A 10892-nucleotide genomic window follows, 5' to 3' on the forward strand; every position below is an offset into this window, starting at 1 on the left:
AGATTTCCCTTCACTGGAACTAAGGGGACTAGTCCGAACCATAAAACAATCCCAGGCCATTATTCGTCCTCCACCAAACTTTACAGTTGGTACTATGCATTGGGGCAGGTAGTGTTCTCCTGTCATCCACCAAACCCAGATTCGTCCGTCGGACTGCTAGATGATGAAGCGCGATTCATCACTCCAGAGAACATGTTTCCACTGCGTCAGTCCAATGGCGGTGAGCTTTACACCACTCCAGCCAACGCTTGGCATTGCACATGGTGATCTTAGGCATGTGTGCTGCTGCTCGACCATGGAAAAGCATTTTATGACGCTCCCAATTAACAGTTCTTGTGGACATTGCTTCCAGAAGCAGTTTGGAACGTGATAGTGAGTGTTGCAACCGAGGACGGACAATTTTTACATGCTTCAACACTTGGTGGTCCTCAAGCAGGGCAGACATTTGATGAACTGGCGGTGCCACATTGAACGTCACTAAGCTCTTCAGTAAGGCCATTCTAATGCCAATGTTTGTCTATGGAGAATGCATGGCTGTGTGCTCGATTTTTATACTCCTGTCAGCAACGGGTGTGGCTGAAATAGCCAAATCCACAATTTGAAGAGGTGTCCTCATACTTTTGTGTATATAGTGTGCTTAGCATGTTAATGTTAGCAACAACAAATTGGAATTCGTAAAATATCATACGTATAGCAAATTCGTAACATATTGTACGAAATGTAATTCGTAACATACTATACAAATCGTATTACAGTTATAGGCCAATGTAACATAACATACTAAATTGTGTGGTATTTTTTTAAATGTATTTTTACATATAGTACGTTTTGCTCTGACACCAAGTTGTCCCTCTGCAGTTCTCTGTGGGAATGAGTTAGTAGATACAACATGTATCAGATAGAGATGATGTGATGATCAGTTTTCTGTGGGAATGAGCTGGTAGACACAACATGTATCAGATAGAGATGATGTGATGATCAGTTTTCTGTGGGAATGAGTTAGTAGACACAACATGTATCAGATAGAGATGATGTGATGATCAGTTTTCTGTGGGAATGAGCTGGTAGACACAACATGTATCAGATAGAGATGATGTGATGATCAGTTTTCTGTGGGAATGAGTTGGTAGACACAACATGTATCAGATAGAGATGATGTGATGATCAGTTCTCTGTGGGAATGAGTTAGTAGACACAACATGTATCAGATAGAGATGGTGTGATGATCAGTTTTCTGTGGGAATGAGTTAGTAGATACAGTTGAAGTCAGAAGTTTACATACACTTAGGTTGGAGTCATTAAAACTCGTTTTTCAACCACTCCACAAATTTCTTGTTAACAAACTATAGATTTGGCAAGTCGGTTAGGACATCTTCTTTGTGCATGACAAGTCATTTTTCCAACAATTGTTTACAGACAGATTATTTCACTTATAATTCACTGTATCACAATTCCAGTGGGTCAGAAGTTTACATACATAAAGTTGACTGTGCCTTTAAACAGCTTGGAAAATTCCAGAAAATGATGTCATGGCTTTAGAAGCTTCTGATAGGCTAATTGACATCATTTCAGTCTATTGGAGAGGTACCTGTGGATGTATTTTAAGGTCTACCTTCAAACTCAGTGCCTCTTTGCTTGACATCATGGGAAAATCAAAAGAAATAAGCCAAGACCTCAGAAAATAAATTGTAGACCTCCACAAGTCTGGTTCATCCGTGGGAGCAATTTCCAAACGCCTGAAGGTACCACGTTCATCTGTACAAACAATAGTACGCAAGTACAAACACCATGGGACCACGCAGCCGTCATACCGCTCAGGAAGGAGATGCGTTCTGTCTCCTAGAGATGAACGTACTTGGGTGCGAAAAGTGCAAATCAATCCCAGAACTACAGAAAAGGACCTTGTGAAGATGCTGGAGGAAACAGGTAAAAAAGTATCTATATCTACAGTAAAACAAGTCCTATATCGACATAACCTGAAAGGTCGCTCAGCAAGGAAGAAGCCACTGCTCCAAAACCGCCATAGAAAAGCCAGACTACGTTTTGCAACTGCGCTTGGGGACAAAGATCGTACTTTTTGGAGAAATGTCCTCTGGTCTGATGAAACAAAAATAGAGCTGTTTGGCCATAATGACCATCGTTATGTTTGGAGGAAAAAGGGGGAGGCTTGCAAGCCAAAGAACACCATCCCAACCATGAAGCACGGGGGTGGCAGCATCATGTTGTGGGGGTGCTTTGCTACAGAAGGGACTGGTTCACTTCACAAAATAGATGGCATAATGAGGCAGGAAAATTATGTGGATATATTGAAGCAACATCTCAAGACATCAGTCAGGAAGTTAAAGCTTGGTCGCAAATGGGTCTTCCAAATGGACAATGACCCCAAGCATACTTCCAAAGTTGTGTCAAAATGGCTTAAGGACAACAAAATCAAGGTATTGGAGTGGCCATCACAAGGCCCTGACCTCAATCCAATAGAGAATTTGTGGGAAGAACTGAAAAAGCGTGTGCAAGCAAGGAGGCCTACAAACCTGACTCAGTTACACCAGCTCTGTCAGGAGGAATGGGCCAAAATTCACCCAACTTATTGTGGGAAGCTTGCGGAAGGCTACCCAAAACGTTTGACCCAAATTAAACAATTTAAAGGCAACGCTACCAAATACTAATTGAGTGTATGTAAACTTCTGACCCACTGGGAATGTTATGAAAGAAATAAAAGCTGAAATAAATCATTCTCAACTATTATTCTGACATTTCACATTCTTAAAATAAAATGGTGATCCTAACTGACCTAAAACAGGGAATTTTTACTGGGATTAAATGTCAGGAATTGTGAAAAACTGAGTTTAAATGTATTTGGCTAAGGCGTATGTAAACTTTCGACTTCAACTGTACATGTACAGTGGGGGAAAAAGTATTTGATCCCCTGCTGATTTTGTACGTTTGCCCACTTACAAAGAAATTATCAGTCTATAATTTTAATGGTAGGTTTATATGAACAGTGAGAGACAGAATAACAACAAAAAAATCTAAATGTTATAAATTGATTTTCATTTTAATGAGGGAAATAAGTATTTGACCCCTCTGCAAAACATGACTTAGTACTTGGTGGCAAAACCCTTGTTGGCAATCACAGAGGTCAGACGTTTCTTGGAGTTGGCCACCAAGTTTGCACACATCTCAGGAGGGATTTTGTCCCACTCCTCTTTGCAGATCTTCTCCAAGTCATTAAGGTTTCGAGGCTGACGTTTGGCAACTCGAACCTTCAGCTCCCTCTACAGATTTTCTATGGGATTAAGGTCTGGAGACTGGCTAGGCCACTCCAGGACCTTAATGTGTTTCTTCTTGAGCCACTGCTTTGTTGCCTTGGCTGTGTGTTTTGGGTCATTGTCATGCTGGAATACCCATCCACGACACATTTTCAATGCCCTGGCTGAGGGAAGGAGGTTCTCACCCAAGATTTGACAGTACATGGCCCCGTCAAATGATGCGGTGAAGTTGTACTGTCCCCTTAGCAGAAAAACACCCCCAAAGCATAATGTTTCCACCTCCATGTTTGACGGTGGAGATGGTGTTCTTGGGGTCATAGGCAGCATTCCTCCTCCTCCAAACACGGCGAGTTGAGTTGATGCCAAAGAGCTCCATTTTGGTCTCATCTGACCTCAACACTTTCACCAGTTGTTCTCTGAATCATTCAGATCTTCATTGGCAAACTTCAGACGGGCATGTATATGTATTCTTGAGCAGGGGGACCTTGCGGGCACTGCAGGATTTCAGTCCTTCACGGCGTAGTGTGTTACCAATTGTTTTCTTGGTGACTATGGTCCCAGCTGCCTTGAGATCATTGACAAGATCCTCCTGTGTAGTTCTGGGCTGATTCCTCACCGTTCTCATGCTCATTGCAACTCCACGAGGTGAGATCTTGCATGGAGCCCCAGGCCGAGGGATATTGACAGTTCTTTTGTGTTTCTTCCATTTGCGAATAATCGCACCAAATGTTGTCACCTTCTCACCAAGCTACTTTGCGATGGTCTTGTAGCCCATTCCAGCCTTGTGTAGGTCTACAATCTTGTCCCTGACATCCTTGGAGAGCTCTTTGGTCTTGGCCATGGTGGAGAGTTTGGAATCTGATTGATTGATTGCTTCTGGCTCCCAGGTGTCTTTTATACAGGTAACAAGCTGAGATTAGGAGCACTCCCTTTTAAGAGTGTGCTCCTAATCTCAGTTTGTTACCTGTATAAAAGACACCTGGGAGCCAGAAATCTTTCTGATTGAGAGGGGGTCAAATAGTTATTTCCCTCATTAAAATGCAAATCAATTTATAACTTTTTTGACATGCGTTTTTCTCTATATTTTTGTTGTTATTCTGTCTCTCACTGTTCAAATAAACCTACCATTAGAATTATAGACTGATCATTTCTTTGCCAGTGGGCAAACATACAAAATCAGCAGGGGATCAAATACTTTTCCCCCCCACTGTATCAGATAGAGATGGTGTGATGATCAGTTTTCACCATTACATTGGGTGGATTCTTTTTTACTACATAATGACTTTTATTTAATGATACACAGGCTATGAAATGACTGCATGTGTTTATTAAATTGTCTTTTAAAACTAGATTCATTATTTTAGTCATTGATTCATGTATTTGGGTAACAGTAATTAACTTAATTGATATACTAATGAAAAATAAACATTCTACATGAATTTGTGCTGTCAACCTTTGTTTTCTGGGTTATCTATACAGAAAATAATGTTTTTGTTTAATTCATGGAATTCAAAATAATTTACATGTCTATTTTCTACTCAAAACATGTCACTACACCTTTACACATCACCATGGGGACAAGCCAATTTGCTAGCCACCAGTAATTGCTACAATGCACAGATAGATGTTTTGTATTATAAAGGACTTACATATGTTTCTTATTAAATAACAGTTAAATAAAATGGGGAAAAGTTGTCATTTTAAAGTGTTTTATATGGTACCAATGTCCAAGGACAGCTTTACCGCCACCAATCAACAATGACCCACTTACTATTAGGGAATGGAACCAGAGAGGAAGATTGTCTTACCTTTCTCTTACTTATCGTAAGAGTAGGGGTGTTAACCCCGGGGTCCTGGCTAAATTCCCAATCTGACCCTCATACCATCATGGCCATCTAATCATCCCCAGCTTCCAGGCTCATTCATCCCCCCTCCTCTCCTGTAACTATTCCCCAGGTTGTTGCTGTAAATGAGGATGTATTTACATTTACGTCATTTAGCAGACGCTCTTATCCAGAGTGACTTACAAATTGGTGCATTCACCTTATGATATCCAGTGGAACAACCACTTTACAATAGTACATCTATATCTTTTTTTGTGGGGGGGTTAGAAGGATTACTTGATCCTATCCCAGGTATTCCTTAAAGAGGTGGGGTTTCAGGCGTCTCCGGAAGGTGGTGATTGACTCCGCTGTCCTGGCGTCGTGAGGGAACGATGTGTTCTCAGTCAACTTCCCTGGTAAAATAAAAAATGTAATTACTTAAACATTAATGTGCACTGTTCAAAATATATCTACAGTCAACGCTGTTGCTAGCACTAGCCCCCAAAATAAAGCATATGATCTGGGTTAACTTGGTTGAGTTTACGAAAACAAATATAATACAAGTCTCATCCCAGATGAGGAATAAGAAATGTTCAAAGCACATGTAATGTTTTGCTAAATTCTACTTCTTACACGGATTTAGCTAGTTAAAGTGAAGTGTATCTTTAGGAGTAATTAATGTGTACCTGTACATTACCCACCCTGACAACCTGGCCCTCAATTTAAAGCTTGTGGAAATGACATCCAAGTGGGAGAACAAATACACTAGTACACCACAGAGTATATTTAATATCTGCACAAGTACAATGTTATTACTAGGTGTTACACAGGATTTGGCCAGTTATAATGAAGTCTGTATTGAGGGGTACTTACTTGTAATTACAGTGAACCAATAGCCAGTGGTGGAAAAAGTACCCAGTTGTCATACTTGAGTAAAAGTAAAGACACCTTAATAGAAAGTCACCCAGTAAAATGCTCCTTGAGTAAAAGTCTAAAAGTATTTGGTTTTAAATATACTTAAGTTGCAAAAGTCAATGCATGAATCATTTCAGATTCCTTATATTAAGCAAACCAGATGGCACAATTTAAAAAAATATATTATGGATGGCCAATGGGCACACTCCAACATTCAGACATAATTTACAAACAAAGCATTTATGTTTAGTTAGTCCACCAGGTCAGAGGAGGTAGGGATGACCAGGGTTGTTCTCTTGGTAACTGTGTGAATTTGACCATTTTCCTGTCCTGCTAAGCATTCGAAATGTAATGAGTACTTTTGGGTGTCATGGAAAATGTATTGAGTAAAAAGTACATGATTTTCTTTAGAACAGGGGTCGAGAAGGTCAGCGTGCAAAATCTGGACATGATAGATTGCCGCGAAAGAAAAAAAAGTGTTATGACAAGACAAAAACGTCAAGACAGAAAGGTGCGTTTTCCATGCAATTTGTTTCGTTTCCTTTTGGGAATACATGAATCCAGCTTAACAATTTAGCATTGGACGTTTGATAACTAGCTAGCTAGGATTTGGCAGCTACCTAGCAAATTGTTGGCTAGCTAGCTAACTGAAGAGCCATAACTGTAGCATACTTACCTAACAAGGTAGCAAACGTTAGCTGGCGTTAATGTTAGGCCTAGCAACTAGTCTAGCTAGCTAGCTAACAGGTTACCATAGCACATTGTACAGAATATATTTACCATGTAGTATGTTGAGTTTTGTGTGGATTAGCTAGCACGCTAGATCGTTTTCTGACCTTGACTAGCCACTGTAGCTAAATTACCTAAGACAAACTGGCAAATAGCTATGTTGTGGTCGCTGCTAGCTAGCTAGCGTGGCTCACTGTTGTGTGAAGCTAGCCACAATAACGATTATCCACAACTGTATAATTTACGGTTTGCCTTCATAATAAAAGTCCCCCATTTGAAGCAACAGGGTGTGGTCTATCTTGGGCTAGTTATACAAATCTTTCGTGTTATCATGCAATATTTTAGCTGGCTGGATAACACAATAACTAGTTAGCAAGGCCTAGCTAGCTATAGGCTTAAACTATGGAAAGCATGATGACGATAACTACTATAGGGTAACGTAGTGTCTAAATTGTCATACATTCTTCATCTCTACCACAGATTTCCACAAGGTCTGACTCCAGGATGGGAAATGCTTACTAGAAAGAAACATATGACAACAGACACAGAGTTGTTGATTTCCATTGTTATTTGTAATGTTAAAAAGGGGAGAAAAAGACTCCCGTTTTTCTATATTAGCTACAGTGCATTCGGAAAGTATTCAGACCCCTTGATTTTTTTCCCACATTTTGTTACGTTACAGCTTTTTTCTAAAATTGATTAAATAAAAGTTTTCCTTCTGCAATCTTCACACAATACCCCATAATGCCAAAGCGAAAACAGGTTTTTAAAATAAAAAAATAAAAATTCTACATAAATAACTTATTTACATAAGTATTCAGACCCTTTGCTATGAGACTCGAAATTGAGCTCAGGTACATCCTGTTTCCATTGATCATCCTTGAGATGTTTCTACCTGTGGTAAATTCAATTGATAGGACATGATTTGGAAAGGCACACACCTGTCTATATAAGGTCCCACAGTTGGCAGTGCATGTCAGAGCAAAAACCAAGCCATGAGGTTGAAGGAAATAACCGTAGAGCTCAGACAGGATTGTGTGGAGGCACAGATCTGGGGAAGGGTACCAACATTTTTTGCAGCCCAAGAACACAGTGACCTCCATCATTTTTAAATGGAAGAAGTTTGGAACCACCAAAACGCTTGCTAGAGCTGGCCGATAATAGCTGTGCAGCAACGCTCCCCTTTCAACCTGACAGAGCTTGAGAGGATCTGCAGAGAAGAATGGGAGAAACTCCCCAAATACATGTGTGCCAAGCTTGTAGTGTCATACCCAAGAGAACTCGATGCTGTAATTGCTGCCAAAGGTGCTTCAACAAAGTACTAAGTAAAGGGTAGGAAAATGTGATATTTCCATAAAAAATCAAAATGGCCATTTCTAAAACCCTGTTTTTGTTTTATCATTCTGGGGTATTGTGTGTACAGTCGTGGCCAAAAGTTTTGAGAATTACACAAATATTAATTTTCACAAAGTCTGCTGCCTCAGTTTGTATGATGACAATTTGCATATACTCCAGAATGTTATGAAGAGTGATCAGATGAATTGCAATTAATTGCAAAGTCCCTCTTTGCCATGCAAATGAAGTGAATTCCCCAAAAACATTTACACTGCATTTCAGCCCTGCCACAAAAGGACAAGCTGACATCATGTCAGTGATTCTCTCGTTAACACAGGTGTGAGTGTTGACGAGGACAAGGCTGGAGAACACTCTGTCACGCTGATTGAGTTTGAATAACAGACTGGAAGCTTCAAAAGGAGGGTGGTGCTTGGAATCATTGTTCTTCCTCTGTCAACCATGGTTACCTGCAAGGAAACACGTGCCGTCATCATTGCTTTGCACAAAAAGGGCTTCACAGGCAAGGATATTGCTGCCAGTAAGATTGCACCTAAATCAACCATTTATCGGATCATCAAGAACTTCAAGGAGAGCGGTTAAATTGTTGTGAAGAAGGTTTCAGGGTGCCCAAGAAAGTCCAGCAAGCGCCAGGACCGTCGTCTAAAGTTGATTCAGCTGCGGGATCGGGGCACCACCAGTACAGAGCTTGCTCAGGAACGGCAGCAGGCAGGTGTGCGTGCACCTGCACGCACAGTGAGGCGAAGACTTTTGGAGGATGGCCTGGTGCGCAGGAAGGGCAGCAAAGAAGCCACTTTTCTCCAGGAAAAACATCAGGGACAGACTGATATTCTGCAAAAGGTACAGGGATTGGACTGCTGAGGACTGGGGCAAAGTCATTTTCTCTGATGAATCCCCTTTCCGATTGTTTGGGGCATCCGGAAAAAAGCTTGTCCGGAGAAGACAAGGTGAGCGCTACCATCAGTCCTGTGTCATGCCAACAGTAAAGCATCCTGAGACCATTCATGTGTGGGGTTGCTTCTCAGCCAAGGGATTGGGCTCACTCACAATTTTGCCCAAAAACACAGCCATGAATAAAGAATGGTACCAACACATCCCCCGAGAGCAACTTCTCCCAACCATCCAGGAACAGTTTTGTGATGAACAATACCTTTTCCAGAATGATGGAGCACCTTGCCATAAGGCATAAGTGATAACTAAGTGGCTAGGGGAACAAAACATCGATATTTTGGGTCCATGGCCAGGAAAGTCCCCAGACCTTAATCCCATTGAGAACTTGTGGTCAATCCTCAAGAGGAGGGTGGACAAACAAAAACCCACAGATTCTGGGGGGGGGGATGTTTTAATCTATTTTAGAGTAAGGCTGTAACATAACAAATAGTTGGAAAATTGGAAAAAGTCAAGGGGTCTGAATACTTCCAGAAGGCACTATATATCAAGTCATTTGTCACCTAGTACAGCCAGAAGAGGAGTGGCCACTGCTCGGAGCCTGGTTCTTCTCTAGGTTTTTCCTAGGTTCCTTCTAAGGAGTTTTTACTAGCCACTCTGCTTCTGCATTGCTTGCTCTTTGGGGTTTTAGTCTCGGTACCTGCACCCTCAGAGGAGTCAACAAACACCGGGAGCATCCATTTTTCAGAAAGAAGGCAGAGAGGAAGCCAAAGCCTGAAACCTGGAAGTGCGTTTCTGTCAACCTCATTTAGGTGTTTCTTTTACACCTTATATGTTAGGTTAGGGTATCTGTAAAGCATTTTGTGACAACTGCAGATGTAAAAAGGGCTTTATAAAATCAAATTGATTGACATGTATATCACAAAAACGGACTGGTTCTTCTGATGTTGTTCACACAGGAGACCATGTTGAGACATTCTCTACATCCAGAGATCAACAGCAGGAAGATCACAGAGCTAAGAGGTCTCACCACCTACGTTGCGAGGAGATTTTCCAATTCTATCAAGCTAAAAATAAACAGACAATGTAGAATCTTTATCCCTGCTTTGACTGTGGGAAGAGCTGCAAAATGTCAAGGGATCTGACAGTTCATCATTCAACACTGGAGAGAAGCCCAACTCATTTAACATTTACATTTTAGTGATTTAGCAGACGCTCTTATCCAGAGCGACTTACAGTAGTGAATGCATACATTTCATACATCATTTTTTTTTGTACTACTCCTGTTCTGACTGTGGGAATATTTTCTCTCATCAGAGCAATTTAAGAACACTCCAACATATACACACAGGATAGAAGCTTCACTCCTGCTCTGACCGTTGGAAAAGTTTCTCTCAACATGGCCACTTAAAAAGACACCAACCTATACATAAATGTGAGAATCCTCATCTGTTCTCTTACTAGTGAAGATTAAAATCATTCCATCACTTAATTCTCAAGAAATTCTAACACACTCTATTGTAATCCTATAGTTTCTCATTGTGAGAGAACTGTGCAGAGGAAAGGGAGCATTATAGAATGTTAGCCGCTTTACTTTACTGATCAGTGTGCACCTTGTCAGTTTTGGTGTGTTTTGTTAGCTTCTACTGTAAAGATATTGAGATGACCTTGGATTTGTCTTTAGGATTGAATATCATCTATGAAGGTGGTACTGCTTCCCTCTTCAGATTTTGTGGGAATGAGCTGGTAGACACAACATATCAGATAGAGATGTTGTGAAGATCAGTTTTCACCATTCATTTGGGTGGATACCTTTTGTTTATTAAATTGAATTTAAACTAGATTAGTTATTTTAGTCATTAATGATGAATATGTTTGGATAACTTACATGAATTTGTACTGGTCAAACTATTCT

This window comes from Salmo salar, chromosome ssa17 (genome assembly GCF_905237065.1).
Source record: "Salmo salar chromosome ssa17, Ssal_v3.1, whole genome shotgun sequence".
Taxonomy (NCBI): Eukaryota; Metazoa; Chordata; class Actinopteri; order Salmoniformes; family Salmonidae; genus Salmo; species Salmo salar.